This window comes from Muntiacus reevesi, chromosome 2 (assembly GCF_963930625.1).
Source record: "Muntiacus reevesi chromosome 2, mMunRee1.1, whole genome shotgun sequence".
NCBI lineage: Eukaryota > Metazoa > Chordata > Mammalia > Artiodactyla > Cervidae > Muntiacus > Muntiacus reevesi.
This window is the reverse complement of record NC_089250.1, coordinates 133,066,808-133,093,240: the sequence shown is the minus strand read 5'-3', so window position 1 is coordinate 133,093,240 and position 26,433 is coordinate 133,066,808. Positions and strand designations below refer to the sequence as shown.

Sequence of the window (26,433 nt, the reverse complement as noted above, 5' to 3'; positions counted from 1 at the left end):
CAGGGTCTAGGAAAGTAAAATGAAATGTTATCAACTTCTTTAGTTAGAATAAAAGTAGCTAATGACAGTATGGTCGAGGATAAAACAATGTCATGTCTGTCGACTTAAAAAATACACCATGTGAGAGCTGCCAGTTAAGTTTTACTTGGGGCAAAACGAGGACTGCAGCCTGGGAGTGCATGCATGCTAAGTCACTTCAGTCATGTTTGACTCTTTGTGACCCCCATGGACTTCAGCCCACCAGGCTCCTCTGTCCATGGGATTCTCCAGGCAAGAATACTGGAGTGGGTTGCCATAGCCTCCTCCAGGGTATCTTCCCGTTCCATGGATAGAACTAGCATCTCTTATGTCTCCTTTATTGGCAGGCAGGTTCTTTACCACCAGCTTCCACCTGGGAAGCCCCAGTGAGACAACACCTCAATTAGCTCTGAGAAACTGCTCCAAAGTGGCAGGGGCGGCGGGGGGGGGGGGGCGGGGCGGGGGAGATCAGTATATATGTAATTTTGGTGAAGGCTAAGTACATGCAATCAATTACACATATTTTTCCAAAAGAGTTCTACTAGTCTCATGGAACTTTGCTAGTCACAAGGAACAGTCATCACCAGGAAGGATTTTAGTGCTTTTCTAGATATGGGGAAATTCAAGAATGGAGCTTCACAAAATCGGGTTGAAAATATCTATCTGAAGACATGTCCTACCAGTTTTACCTCAAGCATGGAGTGCCTCATTTCTGCTCTCCTCTGAACTTTCAGAGCATATTGAAGGTCAGTAGCTGCAGCAGCACATCATCTAATCTTTGTAGAGGTAGACGGCAAGTACTCATGACAAGTGCCAATTTGTAGTTGACAGGTTGCATATCACTTTGGCATATAAGATATATATTCCCACGAAATCATCATTGGTGGAGGTGAATTACACAATCCTTTTGGGGAAAAAGATGCTTAACTGAATGTAAAAATAAAGTTATAATACATATCCAAACTGAGTGTTTATATTCCATTTTTACACACTTACAAGCTAGACAAGACCTAACATTTGTTGCCCATCCACATGAGATACTGAATAATGTTTATTAGTAACAGTAAGTAATAAGTTAGGATATTGTGAAAATTCATTTTAAAGCTAACTTACATGGGAAGGTGTTAAAATAAATTAGGCCAAAATTTAAAAATTTGCTTTATTGTGAGACAACATAAAATGCAACATATCGTGCATAAGGCAATTTCAAAATACAAAGTTACTGTCAGTTGACAGCTGGGGGAATATGAATCCTCCATTGTCAAAAGAAGTGGCTAGTTTTTCATCTTCCATTGAGATGCTGGGTAGTGGAGGGTAGAGTGAAAAGGCAACAACTGTCTCAGGAAGCATTTCCTTTAAGGTTAAGAACAAAAGAAACATCCCCACTCTTGCCACTTCTATTTAACATATTTTTGGAAGTCCTAGCCACCGCAATCAGATGAGAAACAGCAATAAAAATAATCCAAAGAGAAAAGAAAGGAATAAAACTGTCACTCTTTTTAAATCACACCTTACCATATAAAAAAAATTCTTAAAATAGAAAATCCAAAAAACTGCTGGAACTCCTCAATGAATTCAGTAAAGCCACAGTAACAAAATTAATATAAAGAAACCTCTTGCATTTCTACACTCTAACAACATACTATGAGGTTGAGAAATTAAGAAAGTAATCCCATTTATGATTACATCAATAAGAATAAAATATTTAGGACTAAATCTAATGAAAATGGTAAAAGATCAGTACTTGGAAAACTATAAGACGTCAAAATAAATTAAAGATGAGCAAATAAATGGAATGACATACTGTGCTTAAGGATAGGAAAAGTTGATATTGTTAAAATGACCATTCTGCGTTTAGTCGCTCAGTCATGTCTGACTCTTTGGGACCCCATAGACTGTAGCTTGCCAGGCTCCTCTGTTCGTGGGGGTTCCCCAGGCAAGATTACTGGTGTGGGTTGCCATGCCCTTCTCCAGGGGATCTTCCCAACCCAGGGATCGAATCCAGGTCTCCCGCATTGCAGGAGGATTCTTTACTGTCTGAGCCACCAGAATTAGAAGAAATATTTCTAAAATTTGTATGGAAACATAGAAGATCCCAATAGTGCCAGCAATCTTGAAGAACAAAGCCAGATGATCTCAAACTGTAATTAAAACAATATGGTACTGGGAAAAAACAGACACATAAATCAAGAGAATATAGCAGAGAGTCCAGATATGAACCCACATGTGTATAGTCAATTAGTCTAAGACAAAGGAGACAAGAATATTTAATGGGGGGTGGCACGGGGGAAAGCTTCTTTAATAAATAGAGCTGGGAAACTGGACAACTCCATGAAAAAGAATCAAGCTGGACTACTTTCTCACAACATAATAAAAAATAAACTCAAAAGAGATTAAAGACTCAAGTGCAAGATTTAAAACCATAAAAATTCTAGAAGAATATTTAGTACTCTCTTGGACATCAGTGTTAGCAATATTTTTTTTTTTACTATGTCTCCTCAGGCTAGGGCAGCAAAAGCAAAAATAACCTAATGGGACTACTTCAGACTAAAGAGGTTTTGTATAGTGAAATAACTTAACAAAATGAAAAGGCAGTCTACCGAATGGGAGAAGATATTTGCAAATGGTATCTAAATATTTGTAAGGGGTTAAAATAGTATCAGATATACAAGTAGCACATCAAGGAACACACACTCCAATTTAAAAATTGACATAGGACCTGAATAATCTTTTTTCTGAAGAAGACATACAGATGGCCAACAGTTATAGTAAAAAATACTCAACTTTTCTAATCATCAGGGAAATGCAAATCAAAACCGCAACGAGATATCACCTCATACTTGTCAGAATGGTTTTTATAAAAGAGAGTGAACATGAAATGTTGGCAAGGATGTGGAGAAAACGGAAGCCTTATGCACTGTTGTTGAGAATGTAAATTTGTAATAATTGTGGGCAAAAGTAGTAAGGTCAAAAAATTAAAACCAGAACTACCATATGATCCAGCATGTCCACTTTGGGCATTTTTCCAAAGAAAATGAAATCACTAATTTGAAGAGATATATGCACCACTATGTTAATTGCAGCATTATTTATAATAGTCAAGGTATGGAAAGAAACCTAAGTGCCCATCGATAAATGAACAGATAAAAATGTGTATGTATATATAGGGAGATATATCAGTCAGCTTTCATAACAAAGAATGAAAATTTGTCGTTTACAACAACATGCATGAAATTAGAGGTGTTGTGCTAAGTGAAATATTTCAAAGACAAATATTTTATGATTCCACTTCTATACGGAATCTAAAAAACAAATGAATAAACATTACAAAACAGAAATGACTAATAAGAGTGTAAACAGGTGGTTGCCAGAGAGTAAGGAGATGAAAGAAATGAGTAAGGGAAATTAAGGTAAGGGAGACTGAGTAATACATGTGCATGCACGTGTGCTAAATCTCTTCAACTGTGTCCAACTCTTTGACACCCCATGGACTTCAGTCATCAGGCTCCTCTGTCCATGGGATTCTCCAGGCAAGAATACTGGAGTGGGTTACTTCTCCAGGGGATCTCCTCGAACCAGGGATCAAACCTGTGTCTCTTATGTCTCCTGCATTGGTGGGGTGGGATCTTTACGACTAGCACCACCTGGGACCCCTAAGAAGTACACACTTAAAAAATAAATGTCATAGTGATGAAATGTACAGCACAAGAGCTACACTCAATAATATTGTAATAACTTTGTATGATGACAAGTAGTGGCAACAATTATTGTGGTGATCCTTTAGTAAGGAATAGAAACACTGAATAATTATGTTCATACACCTAAAACTGATATAGTGTTATGGGTCAATTATTCTTCAATGCAAAAAATTATAATTTTAAAAAAGGTTAGGGAAAATCCTGAATCCAGGGTCAAATAGGTCTTTTTAACCTTCCACTACTGATCTAAATTGGAACAATCTTTTATCATCAGGCAAACACAAACAAACAAAATTTGGAAACAAACATTTCACGTAGACTTCATGTTTATGTAGTGCTCATTTTGCAGCATCTTTGGCTTGTGTTTCTGTGAATTGTCACTAATTTGATAATAAAAGGATAGAGAGGAAAAGATAACAATCAATCTAAAATAATCAAGAGGCATGTTTTGGAGTGAAAGATTCTGCTTCCCTTCAGTATAGGAGAAAAAAATGGCCATATGTTAATAATTATTTAGGCTGGAAAATAGATATTTGGGGGCCTATACTTTTTTCCTCAAATTTTCTGTTTGAAAACTTCAAATATAAAAGTTTTAAAAGTAAGTTAATAAGATGAAGTAGTTCAAACTCAGGAAATTATATGCCTTATATTAAGTTACAGTTCAGTACAGTCTCTCAGTGTGTCTGACTCTTTGCCACCTCATGAACCGCATCACGCCAGGCCTCCCAGTCCATCACCAACTCCTGAAGTCCACCCAAATCCATGTCCATTGTGTTGGTGATGCCATCCAACCATCTCATCCTCTGTTGTCCCCTTCTCCTCCTGTCCTCAATCTTTCACAGCATCAGGATCTCTTCAAATGAGTCAGCTCTCTGCATCAGATGGCCAAAGTATTGGAGTTTCAGCTTCAACATCAGTCCTTCCAAAGAACACCCAGGACTGATTTCCTTTAGGATGGACTGGTTAGATCTCCTTGCAGTCCAAGGGACTCTCAAGAGTCTTCCCAAACACCAAAGTGCAAAAGCATTTCTTTGGTGCTCAGCTTTCTTTAGAGTCCAACTCTCACATCCATACACTACTAATGGAAAAACCATAGCCTTAACTAGACAGACCTTTGTTGGCAAAGTAATGTCTCTCCTTTTTAGTATGCTGTCTAGGTTGGTCATAACTTTCCTTCCGAGGAGCAAGTGTCTTTTAATTTCATGGCTGTAATCACCATCTGCAGTGATTTTGGAGACCAGAAAAATAAAGCCAGCCACTGTTTCCACTGTTTCACCATCTATTTGCCATGAAGTGATGCAAGTGGATGCCGTGATCTTAATTTTCTGAATGTTGAGCTTTAAGCCAACTTTTTCACTCTCCTCTTTCATTTTCATCAAGAGGCTCTTTAGTTCTTCTTCACTTTTTGCCATAAAGGTGGTGTCATCTGTATACCTGAGGTTATTGTTATTTCTCCTGGCGATCTTGATTCCAGCTTGTGCTTCATCCAGTCCAGCATTCTGCATGATGTACTCTGCATATAAGTTAAAAAAAGCAGGGTGACAATATACAGCCTTGACCTACTCCTTTTCCTATTTGGAACCAGTCTGTTGTTCCACGTCCCGTTCTAACTGTTGCTTCCTGATCGGCATACAGATTTTCAAGAGGCAGGTCAGGTGGTCTGTATTCCCATCTCTATTAGAATTTTCCACAGTTTATTGTAATTCACCCATTCATATCAGGACTTGACTTCGTGGTGTGGAATATCGAACAAACTTGGCTTTTGTGGGGGGCTTCCCTGATAGCTCAGTTGGTAAAGAATCCACCTGCAATTCAGGAGACCCCAGTTTGACTCCTGGGTCGGGAAGATCTGCTGGAGAAGGGATAGGCTACCCATGCCAGTATTCCTGGGCTTCCCTTGTGGCTCAATTGGTAAACAATCTGCCTGCAATGTGGGAGACCTGGGTTTCATCCCTGGATTGGGAAGATCCCCTGAAGAAGGGAAAGGCTACCCACTCCAGTATTCTTGCCTGTAGAATTTCATGGATTGTATAATCCATGGGGTCACAAAGAGTCATCACTGAGAGATTTTCTTAAGAAAAAGGCCTAAATTTAAATCTCAGCTCCTCTATTTGCTTGTGACTTTCATTGCCCAATTTATCCTCAGCATCCTCACTTTTTAAAAATCCCTGATAGCTCAGTTGGTAAAGAATCCGCCTGCAATGCAGGAGACCCTTTTTTTTTTTTTTTAATTATTATTTTTTTTTATTTTTCAGGGGGTTTTGTCATACATTGATGTGAATCAGCCATAGAGTTACACGAATTCCCCATCCCGGTCCCCCCTCCCACCTCCCTCTCCACCCGATTCCTCTGGATCTTCCCAGCCCAACAGGCCCGAGCACTTGACTCATGCCTCCCTCCTGCAATGCAGGAGACCCTTGGTTGATTCCTGGGTCAGGAAGATCTGCTGGAGAAGGGATAGGCTATCCACTCCAGTATTGTTGGGCTTCCCTTGTGGTTCAGGTGGTAAAGAATCCCCCTGCAATGCAGGAGACCTGGGTTCGATCCCTGAGTTGGGAAGATCCCCTGGAGAAGGGAAAAGCTATCCACTCCAGTATTCTGGTCTAGAGAATTCAGTCCATGGGGTCACAAAGAGTCAGACACGACTGAGAAACTTTCATTTTCATTTCACTACCAATTTTGTAGCATTTTCGTGGGAATTGTTATGTCATTATAAAGTACTTAGGAAAGTACTTGTTTTCCCTACCTTCTGCCTGTGAGATTCTCTAAGATTTAATTCCTGATTTTTAAGACAAATTTTGCATAATTTTTAACACAGAAATTTAACAAGCTGAGTAAAATGAGTACAAGAACCATCTAAACACAGTAAATACTCTAGATTAAGATGAAAAGCAGAAGCAAATCTCCAAATGTTCCCTTTAGTGGAAAACCTGGGTAACTGCATATGAGATGGTTAGCATCACTGACTCCATAGACTAGAACATGAGTAAGCTCCAGGAGGTAGAGGAGGACAAAGGAGCTTGGCCTGCCACTGTCCATGAAGTCGAAAAAAATCAGACACAATTTAGCGACTGAACAACAACAAATAATTCCTATAAATTTCCTTTGAAAACAGATTGTGAATATGAAAATATGACACTACTTTAACAATAGACCCCTGGTGGTTCAATGGTAAAGAATCTGCCTGCCAATGAAGGAGACATGGGTTCAATCCCTGGGTTGGGAAAATCCTAAATAGCAGTAAGTATTTTTCTCATAAGATTATTGCCTTCTTGTCCCTGTCTGACTACTCTCAGAATTTATTTCATAATATGGTTAAATTTTAGAGCTGCTAACAGTAAAACACTGCTAGATCTGTAGCAATTCTGATATTACCATTAAGCACGTTTCTGTATTAATGGCATTCATTGATTTCTGGACCTGTGCATAATCTGAATTATCTGAATATTAATAGGTTATTTAAAACTCAAATTTGACCTCAAAATGTCTTTATATCTGAAGAAAACAGGAGTATGTTATAGCAGATGGAAAATAATCATCACTTCTGAAATGATCTGAAGAGGTTCAGAACAAACCTCTGTCGCCCCCTTCTCCTCCTGCCCTCAGTTTTTGCCAGCATCAGGGTCTTTTCCAATGAGTCAGCTCTTTGCATCAGTAATATGCTCCTAATGCCACTAAGTAAAAAGTAATAAATTACTGAAATGCTAAATTGGGAAGTAAGCATGTGTGTATAAAATAGGGAGAATCAGAGATGGGAACTGTTACTCAGTATAGCAGTATCTAGTTAGGAGAAAAATTATGGATAATGGCTCCTTATGTTATTTCTAATATAATTAATCTTACTAAGAGTTAAAATAAGTATTTGGCAATATTAGTTCTATTTGCAGACCCAGACTCTTGCTGAAGAGTTTACCTGGAGAATATCTATAGTTGGAGACTGTTGCCTCATGTAATAGCTTATAGAGCCTTGAATGGAAAACAAAAAGACTGACCTAAGTTGATTCCAGCTCTCACATTTAGTGTCAGAATGATCCTGATCGAATAATTTAGCAATTCAACTGAAGATTTCTAATCCTTAGCTTCTAATTCCTTTTATTTCTCTTATCGATCTTTTAAGGGTTTTGTCATAGTCAAGTGAACTATTCTGTATCTAAATATAGGTGTCAAACAAATGTTTGTTTAATAAAGCAACGAATAAATAAAACAATGAATAAAATGATTTATTTTCCTACCTTACCTGATGACCCATTGTAGCTTCTATAGTTATAGTGGGGGAAATCCAAATAATTTTTATATGAGGAAATTTTATTCTTCTTTTTCAAGGCCCTGTATAGAATTTGAAATGGATTAGTTCTTAATGCTTTAAAAATTTTCTACCTGGCCTATCTTTATTACCATTATACTTCACTCAAATCTGTCTTTACTTGTCTGATATTAGAGTAAGAGTTTGCCCCATCCAGGCCATAGTTAGTACCTAAGATATTTTTAAGCAACCAGTCAGCCTAGCTAGTACACTTTTCAGTAATTAAATGAAGAGTGACAGGCTAATTGTTGCACCAATGAGGAGATGCTAACATTTTTATAGAGTAGTTCCACCTTGCCCTCAGAAGATTTCAAGAGAGGCTGACCTCACAGCAGCAGTAAAACAATAACTGGAAAAGGTCTTAATTAGGACTATTCTTAAAAGTAACCTGGCCAACTGTTTGGGCCATCTTGAGTATACTAGGATCTTAACTGGTATTTTTAATAAGTTAGATTTGCTTCATGTATGAAATGAAAAAAAATTCTTTTAACTTGGAACTTCATAGAGCATAAGTGCTTTGCTTGACAAAGATTAAACTTGCAATATGAAAACATTTTATATTTTATTATTTATATTTTGATCTATATTTTCTATAGCTCAAATACAGATGAGTATTAATTTGAAATGGTAGATACAGAAGTGTGATTCTAATATTGATCATGAACTTGATCTCTATAATGTAATGATGAAGCCCTGAGCCCTAATTAATGGAACTGTTTTTGAACTGTGAAAAAATGATAATTCTCTGGAGTCAGACTCTTTGTGTCTGAATGCTGGCCTTGCCACTGACAACTTCTGAAATTTTCAGACTGACCTGTGTCTCCCTCAAAATTCCTATGTTGACCCTTCACTGCCATACGGTAGTATTCAAAGCCTTTGGGAGGTAATTAGATTTAGATGAGATCATAAGGTTTAGGCTCTCATGATAAAATTAGTTCTCTTACAAGAAGGGACCAGGGAGCCTGTTGTCTGTTTCTTCCATGTGAGGACACCAACAAAAAGGTGGCTATCTACAAGTCAGGAAGAGGGTCCTCACCAGAAACTGAATTAGTCAGCATTTGGATCTTAGACCAGTCAGCCTTCAGGACTATGAGAAGTAAATGTCTGTTGTTTAAACCACTCAGACTATGGCATTTTTTCTCCAGCAGTCCAAGAACACCATGATGTTACTTTTCCTTCCCTTACCTCAAATTCTCAATCTATAATATAGAGGCAATAATGGTTCCTATCTTACAAGTTTTAAAAAAATTATGTGTTATTTACTATTAAAAAAAAATCTTCAAATGTGCCTAACACATTTTCATCCTCAGTAAATGTTATTGTTTTTCTCTGCATAAAGGTTCTCTGAATAACTAGGGAGTTAGGGATGGACATGTACACATTGCTATATTTAAGTAGAATAACCAACAAGGATCTACTATACAGCACATGGAACTCTGCTCAATGTTATGTGGCAGTCTGGATGGAAGGGAAATTTGGGGAAGAACGGATAAATGTATATATATCATGGAGTCCCTACTTGTTTACCTGAAACTATCACAACATAGTTGATGGGTTATATCCCAATACAAGATAAAAAGTTTTTTTTTAATTTCCCTGAAAGTAGGGATCTTTATCTGTTTGGTCTCAGATGTACCCCAAGTGTTTGGTATGATGCCAAATATTAATGGTGGCTCAGACAGTAAAGAATCTGCCCGCAATGCAGGAGACCAGGGTTTGATACCTGGGTTGGAAAGATACTCTGGAGAAGGGAATGGCTACCCACTCCAATAATCTTGCCTGGATAATTCCGTGGACAGAGAAGCTTGGTGGACTACAGTCCATGGGGTCTCAAAGAGTCACACACACTGAACACTTTCACTACTTCACTTCAAGTGACCTATTATTTGTTAAATGATTAAACTTCTACAGATTCTCCTCTTATTCCCATGTCATTCTAATTTTTCATCCCTTCTCTCTTTCAATTTCCCACTCTGATATTCAACTCGTTATCAGCAAAATTTGATTTATTTTTGTCCCAATTAGCACATATATGCAGATTTTGGAAAATTCTTTGTCCCTCTCTATTGCTTCTCAAAGTTTAACTTTTATTTGAACACTTCCCATTTGTATTGTCCCTATAATAAATATTGTTGTATTCCTGTTTGCTATTTTACAAATCAATAAAAATGTTTATAAAATTTTTCTCCATATTCAAACACTCCTCCTTAAGTTCCTGTTGAATTCTATATGAAGCTGCTTTGTAAGGGAATTTCTAGATCTAAACAGAATTCTAATTTGACATGAATACCAACAACAGGTCTCCTTAATTCTCAGAAGCCCTATAGCATGGTTATTGTCTTTAGAACATCATCGCAATTCTACCAGTTACTATGTATTGAATGTATAATGTAGGATAAATACTTTCACAATCAGCATTAAGTTGCATCACACAAGGTGACTTCTTTGAGGGTATTTGCATATTTCCAGTGAGGATTTATAAAAATTAAGACTGTATCATTTTGGAAAGGCTTTCAATACCTAAGTTACTAACAATGACAACTTCAATTTTCCTAGCAGTAGTTTCAAGTCCTTTGCAACTGATGTTATAAACTCTTCAAGAGAACTTTGTCGGAGAAGACGATGGCACCCCACTCCAGTCCTCTCGCCTGGAAAATCCCATGGACGGAGGAGCCTGGCAGGCTGCAGTCCATGGGGTCGCTAAGAGTCGGTGACGACTTAGCGACTTCACTTTCACTTTTCTCTTTCATGCATTGGAGAAGGAAATGGCAACCCACTCCAGTGTTCTTGCCTGGAAAATCCCAGGGATGGGAGCCTAGTGGGCTGCCGTCTATGGGGTCGCACAGAGTCGGACACGACTGAAGCGACTTAGCAGCAGCAGCAGCAGCAGCAGTTAGAACCTACTGTACTGGGAACTCTGCTCACTGCTCTGTGCTGACCTCAATGGGCAGGAAATCTGATAAAGAGGGCACTTGCGTGTATGCATAACTGACCCATTTTGATGTATAGCAGAAACTAACACAATGTTGTAAAGCAACTATAGTCTCATAAAAATTAATAAAAAATGAAATTTAAAAAAAAAACAGAGAGAGAACTTTGTTCAATAAAGAAATGTATATCTACGCTTTACAATATGGTACCCAGTAGCCACATACGGCTATTGAGGACTTGAAATGCAGCTCGGGAGATTGAGAAACTGAAATTTTAATTTAACTTAATTCTGATTAAAATTTAAACAGTTCAATGACTTAGAAACTGAACGACAACAAATGTAGCTATTGTCCACTTACATTTTGGACAATATTTTGGATATTGGACAGTATTTTGAGACTGATAAAGGAACAAAAGTATTTTGGTAATGTCACATTAATTTTGGGTTTTCAACACATATAGAATGACTAAGTTCTACAGCATAACATGCTAATGACTCAGATTTATTTAGACCAATGCATAACTGAAAATGAATTAAATCCTGAGAGTCAATAAATAGTCATACCAACTTTATGTTTGTTTTGGTTTTTGGCATTTTAATATAATTACTGATGGACAAACTTCACTGTGGAAATACTAGTCCTAGGATGAGCATTTTCTATAATGAATAAATGATCCATAAGTATTCCACTCCTTTCCATTTTAAAAAACACTAATATAATCAGTTTCTTCAAAACAGTTCCTAGTTCATAAAGATGGTGAGACAGAAGACCTGGTTTCATTGAACTCTAGCCAAGAGGACAAATTAATAAGGTCTCATTTGGCTTCTTTGCCAAAAGAATAGCAGACATTTTTACAATCAGTTCTCAAGGCACCATACTGCCCAAATGCATACCATAAAACTTGGATTCTTTCTGCATAAATATTTCAAGATTTTTTTATTGCTGGTAAGAAATGTGCTTACTCTTCAAAGAGTTCTCTTGTCAAAAATATTGAAATCATCATGCCTTGAAAACCATGACAAAATGAATGAAATATTTTATTAGTCCTTATTATACTTCTTTGGACAAGTGATATGATTCTGACTTAATGAAAGATTATTTAAACAAACAAACAAAAAGACAAGCAAGAAAACTTTGTGGATGGAGAAGTGAGAAAATCTCAAAGAGATGGAAAATACAAGTAAAATTTTTAACCTTGTTGAGTTTCACTTATTATTGCAATGAGTTCAGTATAAATTTGATTGTAAACATCTAATTCTAGTACAAAATAAAGATGATTGTAGTGGGGAATCTTCTCAAAGTAAATCAAATTGGAGACTTTGGCTTCTAATTTCTTAATATCTTCTCAGTTCTGTTCAGTTCAGTCGCTCAGTCGTATCTGACTCATTGCCAACCCCATGGATTGCAGCATGCCAGGTCTCCCAGTCCATCACCAACTCCCGGAGTTTACTCAAACTCATGTCCATTGAGTCGGTGATGCCATCCAACCATTTCATCCTCTGTCGTCCCCTTCTCCTCCTGCCTTCAATCTTCCCCAGCATCAGGGTCTTTTCAAATGAGTCAGCTTTCACATCAGGAGTCAAAGAATTGGAGTTTCTGCTTCAGCATCAGTCCTTTCAATGAGTATTCAGGACTGATTTCCTTTAGGATGGACTGGTTGGATTTCCTTGGGAGAGTCTCCAAGGGACTGTCAAGAGTCTTCCCAAACACCACAGTTCAAAAGCATCAATTCTTCGGTGCTCAGCTTTGTTTATAGTCCAACTCTCACATCCATAAATGACTACTGGAAAAACCATAACTTTGACTAGACAGACTTTTGCTGATAAAGTAAAATCTCTGCTTTTTAATATGCTGTCTAGGTTTGTCATAGCTTTTCTTCCAAGGAGTAAGTGTCTTTTCATTCCATGGCTGCAGTCACCATCTGCAGTGATTTTGAAGTTCAAAAAAATAAACTCTTTCACTATTTTCCATTGTTTCCCCATCTATTTGCCATGAAGTGATGGGACCGGATGCCATCATCTTAGTTTTCTGAACGTTTAGTTTTAAGCCAATTTTTTCACTCTCCTCTTTCACTTTCATCAAGAGTCTCTTTAGTTCTTCTTCACTTTATGCCATAAGGGCGGTGTCATCTGCATACCTGAGGTTATTGATATTTCTCCCGGCAGTCTTGATTCCAGCTTGTGCTTCTTCCAGCCCAGCGATTTGCATGATGTACTCTGCCTATAAGTTAAAAAAGCAGGGTGACAATATACAGCCTTGGCGTACACTTTTTCCTATTTGGAATCATTCTGTTGTTCCGTGTCCAGTTCTAACTGTTGCTTCCTGACCTCCATACAGATTTTTCAAGAAGCAGGTCAGGTGGTCTTGTATTTCCATCTCTTTAAGAATTTTCCAGAGTTTGTTGTGGTCCAAACAGTCAAAGGCTTTGGCATAGTCAATAAAGCAGAAATAGATGTTTTTCTGGAACTCTCTTGCTTTTTCGATGATACAACAGATGTTGACAATTTGACCTCTGGTTCCTCTGCCTTTTCTAAATCCAGCTTGAACATCTGGAAGTTCACTGTTCACGTACTGTTGAAACCTGGCTTGGAGAATTTTGAGTATTACTTTACTATAGTGTGAGATGAGTGCAATTGTGCAGTAGTTTGAGCATTCTTTGGCATTGCCTTTCTTTGGGATTGAAGTAAAAACTGACCTTTTCTATTCCTGAGGCCACTGCTGAGTTTTCCTAATTTGCTGGTATATTGAGTGCGGCACTTTCACGGCATCATCTTTTAGGATTTGAAATGGCTCAACTGGAATTCCATCACCTCCACTGGCTTTTTTCATAGTGATGCTTCCTAAGGCCCACTTGACTTTGCATTCCAGGATGTCTGGCTCTAGGTAAGTGATCATACCATCGTGAGTATCTGGGTTGTGAAGATCTTTTTTGTATAGTTCTTCTGTGTATTATTGCCACCTCTTCTAACTATCTTCTGCTTCTGTTAGGTCCATACTATTTCTGTCCTTTATTGTGCCCATCTTTCCATGAAATATTCCCTTGGTAGCTCTAATTTTCTTGAAGCGATCTCTAGTCTACCCCATTCTATTATTTTACTTTGTTTCTTTGCACTGATCACTGAGGGAAACTTTCTTATCTGTCCTTGCTATTCTTTGGAACTCTGGAACATTAACATCTCCTGGAACTTCCTAAATGTCTTGTCCACCATTCCACATTGCAGTTGGAACCTTCAAATCCTCCATATGGTATAATGGAGGAGTGGGCTAAAGGAAAATGAGAAACAGTAAAGTGTATGTTAATAATATATCACATGAGGAATAGTAACTTGTTTATTTTCTTCCTCCTTGAAACTATAATAGTAATTACCTGTTTATTTGGTCCACAGAAATTATCAGTGGAATCTCAACCATTGTCAGACAGAAATGGACTATTGTCCAAGCCTTCCATCATAGTAAAACGATTTTCACAAACTAGAAGTTCTGTGTACCTGGGTTCTTCATGTGTGAAATGGTAATAATAATAAACATCTACTGAATATCACAAAGTTGCTGTGAGGTTCAAAAGGCATAATACATTGAATTTTACCATGTGCAGTACTGTTGTAAAACAATTAGGCTTTATTATTTTGAACCCATCCTTAGGTCTATCTACATCACTTTTCTAGGAATCATAAAGCATTGCATTATCTTTTAAAAACAAGTGGTTTGTTAGATCTTTAATATATCTTCATTTTTGTCCTTTAAGAGCCAAATAATCAAATTTTGAAAACACAACCTTGCCTGACTATAATGTAGAATATTTAGAATTGTATTTCCCCAGTTATATGCTTGAAATGTACCTTTAATAACAGCCTTAAATAAAGACAAGATAAACTATTACTTATAAAATCTTACAAAATAAGTAGAGCTGAAGACTAGTGGGTTTAATTGCTTCATTTTACAATATGATTTATTGACTCAGATTTAATGTCTCTCATATATAAGTCCAGTCTTTCTGCCACAATACTGTGTGCTCCTGGATGAATGACTGCTAAAATATATTCCCAGAGAACTATAAACAGACAGTTTGGCAAAAATATCATACTTTCAAGAAAAGCAATAAGGACATTAAACACACATTTTGACAATGTTTGAACCATTGTAACATACTATCTATTAAGGAAAGACCTAATAAACAGATGAAAAACTATAATTATGATTTCACACAGACAAATGAATGCTTGTCAAGTTATTTTAAAATGTAAACTTATTATAACATTAAGTTTTGCATTATATTTTATTTTGGTGGTACAAATTAAGTTTCAGTCTATAAATATTGCTTAAGATCCAACTACTTCAAGTCACTAAGATCCAAATTAATTCTTATAGCACAAATAAAATATGAAATACTAATTTACTACAAGTATAAAAGCTGCTTTGTTGCTTTATAATCCAATTATCAAATACATTTTCAAACAAAATAATTCAGTTAACATTTGCATTCAGAATTGATATTCAGGAAAAGTTATACAAAATTTCCTCCTAGTAAAAATTTCCCCATGATACTCCAAGAAAAGTTAATTTTTGAAATATAATAAGACAAAGATTTCTGGTACAAAAGAATTCCCTCAGAATTGGAAGGAGTAAAAATGGGGCTTTAGTAGCATTCTATTATAATTGTAAGACAAGAGTAGTTCAGGAACTATCTTTTCTACAAAGTGGAGATGCTAGGCAGTGGAAGTGTCCTAAACAGATGCCTGCAAACAAGATTATGAGAGGAGACATCTCTTCTAAAGACAAATGTTGATTTATTGACTATAGCTAAGTAGAGTAAAAACTTTCAGGGCAAAGAAGGCACATGACATCCAAGAGTATCATTCATCTACAGATTTCAAGGGTATGTACCTTGGAATAATGTGCACTCACACCCTGCATGTAAATATCAGCTTATACCTTAGCAAATGATTTTGGTAATGTGAGGTCACTTTGGCCCCAGTATTTTGGCTATTACATGGGAAATTCTTCTGAAAGAGTAAGAATACTGGAATGGGTTGTCATGCCCTCCTCCAGAGGATCTTCCTGACCCAGGGATCAACCCCACATCTCTTATGTCTCCTGCACTGTAGGCAGATTCTTTACCACTGAGCTACCAGGGAAAACTGATGGTAAGTTGACATAAAATACATTTGTACCAGTTTTCCAATTTGAAATGAATAGAAAGCTATCACCTTTGAACATAAAAGTAACAATTCTGTCTTTATCACATCCCCTTAATCTCCAGTCACTGGCCATTATCTGTTTTTGATATCAAAGGAGTTCCCTTTTATTGCCTCAAAAAAGATATAATATACAGGCTACAATAACAAACAGAATCACTAAGACTTATAAAGGAGGAGAGCTTTCAAACAAAACAGAGTGAGATAGAGAAGAAAGGGAGACAAGGAGAGAGGGATAAGAAAGAAGGGTTGAAAGGAAAGAAGAGGGAAATGTTTAAGAAATTTGCCACTTGTCATCTGGTTGGAGATGACTTATATAAATTGGTATTATTTTAATGAGACTATGAAAAGAAATGACAAAAATGTTACTGATATATTTATGAAACATTCCCCTTTTTTACTAAAAACTCAAACAGTTCCTTTATTATGGGATAAATTTGGGTTGCCAGATAAAATACAGGATTCTAAATTAAGTTAAATTTGGAATGCTATAGTAGATATACTAAAAGTTTATTTATCTGAAAATAAAATTTAATTGAGTGTCCTGTATATTTTTAAAATCTGACAACCCTAAATAAAAGTTATCTGATTGAGATTTAAGCTCTGGAATAATTTATCTTACTCTAGTCTCCAAAATCAATTTTAAAAATATAACACATCACACAGCAGTACTTTTTTCCCCATGCTTTTTAAAAAAGTATTGGAAGTCCCATAAATACTGAGTGGTAAAATTGGAAAAATCATTCCTGACGATAGTGTAGCATTTTGAACTGACGTTCCTGCTGGATTCTGTGATAAGTATACATCAATATGACTCTAGAAGAAAGAAAAACAACATACACGTTTGTCAGTCATTAGCTCCTTTACAAGAATTAGAATTTTTCATAACAGTAAAACTGTGTCGCCTCAATCAGTTTAGAATGAAATCCTGTCCATTGCCAGAGAAATCTAAATCACTTTTTTTTATATGGTAATGCTTGATCAAAATTTTTTTCTGAGATAAAGGTCTTTTGAAGCAGTGCCTAGATAATGATACTAGATTTATTAGGAGGCAAACAGAGGAAAAAAGATTAAAATTCTTTTACATACAATATTCAAACATACTTTCATATAAGACATAAAAACATAATTTGAATTATCTATATAGTTATATTGAATTACTTCATCCCAGAAATATTGGACTTTAAATTTATGTGCAAAACACATCTTGGATTATAATATAGTTTGCCTATATCAAACATTTTAAGATATACATATATTGGATAACTTGTCCCTGGGTCTATACAACATCATTAGCACATCATCAAAAAAATTTACTTTAAATCATTAAGTGGCGCCTAGCTTATTTAAATTTTGGGGATCATTTCCAAAGAACAATATAGTTAATTTGCTACACACATCAACTACCACATGGTTGCACACATTCTGACCAATGAACTTGCTAATGTATGTATTGGGTAAAAATTCTTTTTCACCAAACAGGATCTGAAAATGATATATTTGAAAGACAACTTTTGATGGAAAAATGCATTTCATGCAGTAGAAATCAGGAAAGACAGAATTAATGAAATATACAAAATTTGCAATGTGTTACTGAGTAGTAGATTTAGTTCACTGTGATACTGTACCAGCAGTATGAAAAAAATTGTCTAGTAAAATAGAATATGTTAGACATTTTTTACAAAAATTCAACCAAACAAGCACCTTTGAGAGTAATGAACTTGATTTCACCTCAAGTAGAGCAAGTAAAATACAATAAAGTTAATGAATACGAAGCACATTTTTTTGATGCTGTGCTACATGCATTAAAATGGAAAGAAAACTCACCCACACTTAAACATGCACAGTTAAGCAAATAAATCTGCTCATATTAATATATGTCCTTTGTAAGAAAAGGTAATAGAATGAGATTTATAAAGTGAATTTTTTAAAAGAGAGAAAATAAATTTCAAGAGGTAGTGGAGGAGAGGCAAAAAAAAACACAACTAAACCAGATTAAGTGATGTAATAATAAAAATAGCAAGAAACAATACCAAAGAGTAAATTATGGGATGCATTATAGGAAGATATATTTTCTCTGAACTCCTTCAAGGAGAGGACAGTGGAAGACGTATATTTAGAGAAATTTATGAGTTAAAAACAAAATAAATTAGATAAAATTTTATCTTCAAATAAATAATTGAATACTATCTCAGATTTAAAAAAAGGAAAATGGAAAATATACAGATAAAAGTCAAGGAATAAATGTAAATCAAAAAGTAAAGCACAGATATATACATGATATATGACTCCACTTATTGCATTTCTAGAAATTTAAAAACTAATTGTTAGCAACAAAAAGCATAATCAATATAGTTAAAGTGACTAAAGGCTGGGAGTGGGAGAATACCTGAGCTCTAAGGACAAATGGAAACTTTCTGGAATGATGGAGATATTCTATAGCTTTATTTTGGTGGTAGTTACATAGGTTTACACATTAGTCAAAACTTACTGGATAATATGTTTTAAATCAGTGCATTTTGTTGTAAATAAATCTTACCTATGTTAAATTAATTAAAAAATAGCATCATAAACTTATAAATATGGCAACCATAACCTTTAAAGGAGCATTATACAAGATAGATAGTAGAAAGAAAAACCTACAGCACAAAGACACAACTTTTGGATATTGAGAAAAGATAATCTGTATGCACGTCCTGTGAAAGGAGCAAAGCTAAATTATGAATGAAACTAATTCCATTGAAAGGGGCTCCATCTACAGTATACCTGGGTAGTAAACAATGCAAACCAAAAATGACTACAAATTTAAGCAGTTTAAGCAACATATTGTATTTAAAATATTTGTAATATGGCCTGGGAACATGAGAAAAGCCACATACTTAGCAAGTATACAAGAAAAAAAGAAAAATTTACAAAATTTGACCAGGGGTGTGCCTTCCAAGTTGGTGGTATAAAAACCTACAAAAGACCCACTCCTCAGTAATGGCAATGAAAACTTATAAAATAAACTTTTTGATGATTCTGAAAATTAACCAAAAGCTTGCAAAAATCCACAGAATGTATTTTTAAGAAAACTCCTGAATCTTGCTAAGAATAATACATGATGAGGTGTTTAGCTTATGATATGCCTATGTCTTTGTACAACTTTGCAGTAGCTTTGAAAAACAGGAGCCTTGCAACCAATGTAGCTTTGTAAATCAGCAGCTTAGCAGATACTGAAAGAAAGTGAATGGGATTGAAGCTCCTCAAAATGCCCAATTTCCAGAGAACTATTATAATTCGATTAGCCTGACAGATCTTGGAAAAGCCTTTTTCATAGAACTTGCTTTTATTTGCCCTAACTCAGAGTTAACCAAGTGTGAATAGCCCTAATTCATCCTTAGAGATTTATGAGACACCATTAAACATGTTAATGTATGCATAGTTGGAGTCTGGGAATTGAGGAGAGTTAAGAAAAATATTTGCAAAAAAGTGGAAAATTTTCCAAATTTATCTTTATATAAGAAGCTAAATAAACCCTAAGTAGGATGAACTCATAAAGATCCGGACCAAGAAACATAGTCAAACTGTCAAAAGACAAAGAACTCTGAAAGCAGCCAGAGAAAAGCAATTCATCACATGAAAGGAATTCTTAATACAATTAACAAGTAACTTCTGATCAGGAACAACAGAGATTAGAAGACAGTGCAATGACATTATTCAGTTTTAAAAGAAAAAACAATCAACTAAGAAGTCTATAATCAGCAAAACTATATTTTAGAAACAAAGGAGAAATAAATACATTTCCAAAACTCACAAAAAAGTAAGAGAATTGGCCAATAACAGAACTGACCTACAAGAAATACTAAAGAGAGGCTTCAGGCTGAATAAAAAGACACTAAACAGTAACTTGAATTCACAACACCAAATAAAAAGGAACAGTGAAAAGAAGTATATAAGTATTCATAAAAGACAGTAAAAATTTATTTGGGGTTTTTCCTTTCAACTTTCTTGAGATATAGCTGACACACAAAACTGTGTAAGTTTAAGGTGTACACCATAATGATTCAACTTACACATATCATAAAATGATTATCACAAGAAGTTTAGTAAACATCATCTCTTTTAGATAGAAAATTAGTAAAATAGAAAAACTTTCCTTATGATCAGAACTCTCAGAATTTACATCCTTAGCAATGTTCATGTATGATATATAGCAATGTTAATTATATTTATCATGCTGTACACTATATCCCTTAGTACTCATTTATCCTATTTTAAATTTAAGTTCACTTACATAGTTTATAATATTATGTTAGTTTCAGTTGTACAACATAGTGATTCAATATTTTATTTTATTTTATATTTTTGACTTTTATTTTTTTATTTTTCTCCATTTATTTTTATTAGTTGGAGGCTAATTACTTTACAATATTGCAGTGGTTTTTGCCATACATTGATATGAATCAGCCATGGATTTACATGTGTTCCCCATCCCGATCCCCCCTCCCACCTCCCTCTCCACCTGATCCCTCTGGGTCTTCCCAGTGCACCAGCCCTTGTCTCATGCATCCAACCTGGGCTGGTGATCTGTTTCACCATAGATAATATACATGTTTTGATGCTGTTCTCTCGAAACATCCCACCCTCAGCTTCTCCCACAGAGTCCAAAAATCTGTCCTGTACATCTGTGTCTCTTTTTTTCTGTTTTGCATATAGGGTTATCGTTACCATCTTTCTAAATTCCATATATATGCAATAGTACACTGTATTGGTGTTTATCTTTCTGGCTTACTTCACTCTGTATAATGGGCTCCAGTTTCATCTATCTCATTAGAACTGATTCAAATGAATTCTTTTTAACGGCTGAGTAATATTTCATGGTGCATATGTACCACAGCTTCCTTATCCATTCATCTGCTGATGGGCATCTAGGTTGCTTCCATGTCCTGGCTATTATAAACAGTGCTGCGATGAACATTGGGGTGCACGTGTCTCTTTCAGATCTGGTTTCCTCGGTGTGTATGCCCAGAAGTGGGATTGCTGGGTCATATGGCAGTTCTATTTCCAGTTTTTTAAGGAATCTCCACATTGTTCTCCATAGTGGCTGTACTAGTTTGCATTCCCACCAACAGTGTAAGGGGGTTCCCTTTTCTCCACACCTTCTCCAGCATTTATTGCTTGTAGACTTTTGGATAGCAGCCATCCTGACTGGCGTGTAATGGTACCTCGTTGTGGCTTTGATTTGCATTTCTCTGATAATGAGTGATGTTGAGCATCTTTTCATGTGTTTGGTAGCCATCTGTATGTATGTCTTCTTTGGAGAAATGTCTGTTTAGTTCTTTGGCCCGTTTTTTGATTGGGTCATTTATTTTTTTGGAATTGAGCTTCAGGAGTTGCTTGTATATTTTTGAGATTAATCCTTTGTCTGTTGCTTTGTTTGCTATTATTTTCTCCCGATCTGAGAGCTGTCTTTTCACCTTGCTTATAGTTTCCTTTGTTGTGCAAAAGCTTTTAAGTCTCATTAGGTCCCATTTGTTTATTTTTGCTTTTATTTCCAATATTCTGGGAGGTGGGTCATAGAGGATCCTGCTGTGATTTATGTCAGAGAGTGTTTTGCCTATGTTCTCCTCTAGGACTTTTTTAGTTTCTGGTCTTACATTTAGATCTTTAATCCATTTTGAGTTTATTTTTGTGTATGGTGTTAGAAAATGTTCTAGTTTCATTCTTTTACAAGTGGTTGACCAGTTTTCCCAGCACCACTTGTTAAAGAGGTTGTCTTTTTTCCATTGCATATTCTTGCCTCCTTTGTCAAAGATAAGGTGTCCATAGGTTCGTGGATTTACCTTTGGGCTTTCTATTCTGTTCCATTGATCTATGTTTCTGTCTTTGTGCCAGTACCATACTGTCTTGATGACTGTGGCTTTGTAGTAGAGTCTGAAGTCAGGCAGGTTGATTCCTCCAGTTCCATTCTTCTTTCTCAAGATTACTTTGGCTATTCGAGGTTTTTTGTATTTCCATACATTATTACAAAATAATAGCTGTATCTCCCTGTGCTGTACAGTATATCTTTGTAGTTTGCTTCTTTTATACATAATAATTTATATCTCTTAATCCCCTACCCCTAATTTGCTCCTCCCTTCTTCTCTCTCCTCACTGGTAATCACTAGTTCTCTAAATCTGTGGATTTGTTTCTTTTTTATAGTATATACATTCATTTGTTTTGTTTTTTAGATTCCACTTATATTAAATTATATTGCATACAAGTGACAACATAAACTATTTGTTTTTCTCTTTCTGACTTATGTCACTAAGCATAATACATTCTAGGCCCATCCATATTGTTGCAAATGGCAGAACTTCATTTTTTAAAATTATGGTTCAGTAACTTTCCATTGTATGTGTCTACCAGAACCTCATCCATTCATCTGTTGATGGAAACCTAGGGTACTTCCCTATCTTAGCTATTGTAAATAATTCTCCCAAGAACTTTGAGGGTGCATGTATCTTTTCAAAATAATATTTTCTCTTTCTTTTTTTTACCGAGAAGTAAGATTGCTCGATCATATTGTAGTTCTATTTTTAGTTGTTTGTTGAGCTTCCTTTCTGCTTTCATAGAGGTTATAACAAGTTACATTCCCACCAACAGTGTACCAGTCTTCCTTTTATACCACATTCTCACCAATATTTGTTACTTATAGACTTTTCAATTCACAGATGTGAGGTGATATATCATTGTGGCTTTCATTTCTATTTCTCTGAGGATGAGTGATATTTAGTATTTTTTCATGTGCCTAATGGCTCTCTGTATATTTTCTTTGGAAAAATGTCTATTCAGATCTTCTGCCCATTTTTAAGCAGGTTGTTTGTATATATAAATATATGACTTCCCTGATGGCTCAGATGGTAAAAAAATCCGTCTGCAGTGCAAGAGACCCAGGTTCCATCCCTGTCAAGAATATCCCTGGAGAAGGGAGTGGCTACCCACTCCAGTATTCTTCCCTGGAGAATTCCATGGATAGCAGAGCCTGGCAGGTTAGAGTTCACAGGATTGCAAAGAGTCAGACACGATTGAGTGACTAATACTTTCATATGTATGTATATATATATATATATATATATATATATATATATATATATACATAAAGTTGTATGAATTGTTCATATATTCTGGGTATTAACTCCCTAAAGGTCAAGTAAGTTGCAAATATTTTCTTCCATTCAGTAGGCTTTTTTTTTTTTTTTTTTTGTCAATGGTTTCCTTTACTGTGCAAAACTTTTAAGTTTAATTGGGTCCCACTTGCTTTTTTTTGTTTTTCTTACTTTTGTCTTGGGTGCTTGTGTGCCCAGTCATGTCTGACTCTTTAGGACACTTTGGACTGTAGCCCACCAGGCTCCTCTGTCCATGGGACTTTTCAGGCAGGAATACTCGAGTGGGTTGTCATTTTCTTCTCCAGGGGATCTTCCCAACCCATGGATTGGTCTCTGGCACTGCAGGTGGGTTCTTCACCACTGAGTCATCGGGGAAACCCTGGGGTTTTGCCTTAGGAGACAGATCCAAAACAATACTGCTCTGATTTATGTCAAATATTGTTCTGTTCTCTTCTAGGAGTTTTATTTTTTCAGGTCTTATATTTAGGTGTTCAATCTATTTTGAATTTATTTTTGTATATGGTGTGAGATAATGTTCTAATTTCTTATTTTTCATATGGTTGTCCAGTTTTCTCAGCATCACTTATTGAAGAGACTATCTTTTTTCCATTGCATATTTTTGCCTCCTTTATGTAGAATGTATTTTTTAAACATACTTTTATTTGTAATTCTTTTTCCCCTTTTATTATTTAAAAGACAATCATTATAATAACATATTGATAGACTTATAATATATCAACATGCAATTTATATGACAAGACTAATACTGAAAGCACAGAAATTGAGCTACATTAGTTCAAAGTGTCTATATACTCCTGGGGTTTAGTTGGTACTAATTGAAACTTGATTGCTTTAAGTTGTCATTTGTAAACCTCCAAGTCAATAAAAAAAATAATGAAAAAAGCATATCAGAAACAATGGGCTCTTTTTCTCTAACTACTGCTATCATGGGTCACATGCATGCTCCTGGGAAAAGCCTATCCCATTTAGATCTGCCTTACAACTGCACTGTCGCCACCTGGCTGAAGTTGGCATCTGATGACATGAAGGAGCAGAGCTACAAAATGGCCAAAAAGTTCCTGATTTCCTGAAAAAACAGCATGATTCTGAGAGAGACTCATATGGTGCTACACAAGTACGTTTTGTGACACGCAATTAAATATTGAATTTTTAAGTCAAAAAACTTGCTCCTGATCTTCCTGAAGGTATCCATATTTTACAGAAGCTGCTGTTCTTTTAAAGCATCTCAAGTGGAATAGAAAGGATAAGAATGCTAAATTGCTTCATATTCTGAGTGAGAACCATAATCATTGACTGGCTTGATATCATAAGACCAAATGAGTTTTCCCATTCAACTGAAAATAGGAGTCATCTACAGCCTCTGCCTTAGTTCCATAAATTTGTCTATGTACTGAAGCAGCAAAGTCATTGTTTAATTAAAAAAGAAAGAAAAGAAACAACAACAGAATTAAATGGTACATTAAAAAATCTACATATCACCAAAGATGTCAGTAAGGAATGAATAAAGGAACAAAAATGCATAAGACATTTAGAAACTCAATAATAAAATGGGAGAAATAAATATTGCTTTCTCAGAAACTATGTTACTCCTAAACGGATTAAATACTCCAAACAAAAGGAAGAAGTCAGCAGAATAGATTTAAGTAGAAAACATAATCCAATTACAAATTCAGTTCAATCCCTATAGAAATCCCATGTGCCTTATTTGCAGAAATTGGTAAACTGTTCCTAAAATTCATGTGGAAATACAAGAGACCCTAGTGGCTGAATTGTAAAGAATCCACCTGCCCATGCAGGAGATGTGGGTTTGATCCCTGTGTCAGGAAGATCCCTTGGAGAAGGAAATGGCAACCCATTTCAGTAGTTTTGCTTGGAAAATCCCGTGGACAATAGAGACTGGTGGGCTACAGTCCTTGGGGTTGCAGAAGAGTCAGACATGACTTAGTGAGTAAACAAACAAAAGCAGCCAAAACAATTTTGATAAAGAAAAAAAAAAGCTAGAGGATCCACTGTTCCTGATTTCAAAACTTACTACAAAGATAAACTAATCAAGATGATGTGGTATTAAGGATAGGCATACAGATTAATGGAACAGAAATAAGAGTCAAGAAGTAAACTCATATATCTATGGCCAATTGATTATCAACAAAGGTGCAAGGCAATTAAATAAGCAAAGAATATTCTTTGTGAAAACCAATGGAGTGTAACAAATTGGATGTATACACCAAAAATTAAATTGATCTCTTTTCTCATTCCATATACAAAAATTAACTTAAAATGGATCATAGATTTAAACACAAAAAGTAAAACATAAAACTTTTAGAAGGAAAATAGGAAATGCTTCTGATCTTGGGTTGTTTTGTTTGTTGTTTAGTCACTAAGTCATATCCAACTCTTTTGCAACCCAATGGACTCTAGCCCACCAGGCTCCACTGTCCATGGAATTTCCCAGGCAAGAACACTGGAGTGGGTTTATCATTTATTTCTCAAGAGTGTCTTCCTGACCTAGGGATTGAACCCACGTCTCCTGCATTGGTAGGTGGATTTTTTACTGCTGAACCACCAGGGGTCTCTTGATCTTAATTTAGATAATGATTTCCTAGATAAGACACCAAAACCACAAGAGACAAATGAAAAATGATAAATTGGACTTCATCAAAATTCAAGCTTTTATGCTTCAAAAAACACCATTACAACAGTGAAAAGACAGTGCATAGAATGGGAGTAAATATTTGTAAATCATATATTTAATAATAGACTCGTATTCAGAATGTATAAAGAAGTCTTACAATTCAACAATAAATAAATAATTAACAAATGAGCAAAGGATTTGAACCGACATTTAAAGAAGCAAACGGCCGATAAACATATGACACAATTTAAGACAACCTTGTGTGTTTAGTTGGTCAATCATGTGCAACTCTTTGCAACCCCATTGACTATAGCCCTCCACGCTCCTCTGTCCATGAGATTCTCCAATCAAGAATCCTGGAGTGGGTTGACATTCCTTTCTACAGGTGATCTTCCTGACCCAGGGATCAAATCTGGGTATCGTGCATTGCAGGCAGATTCTTTACTGTCTGAGCCATCAGGGAAGCCCAAGACATCATTAACCATTAAATTAATGCAAAATA

The 26,433-nt window shown here is 35.7% G+C and overlaps 1 pseudogene; it reads left to right on the top strand.

Moving 5' to 3' along the window:
* The first annotated feature begins 24,225 nt into the window (after positions 1-24,225).
* LOC136157269 (small ribosomal subunit protein uS15 pseudogene) lies at positions 24,226-24,676 on the top strand (annotated as a pseudogene).
* The last annotated feature ends 1,757 nt before the right edge of the window (positions 24,677-26,433 follow it).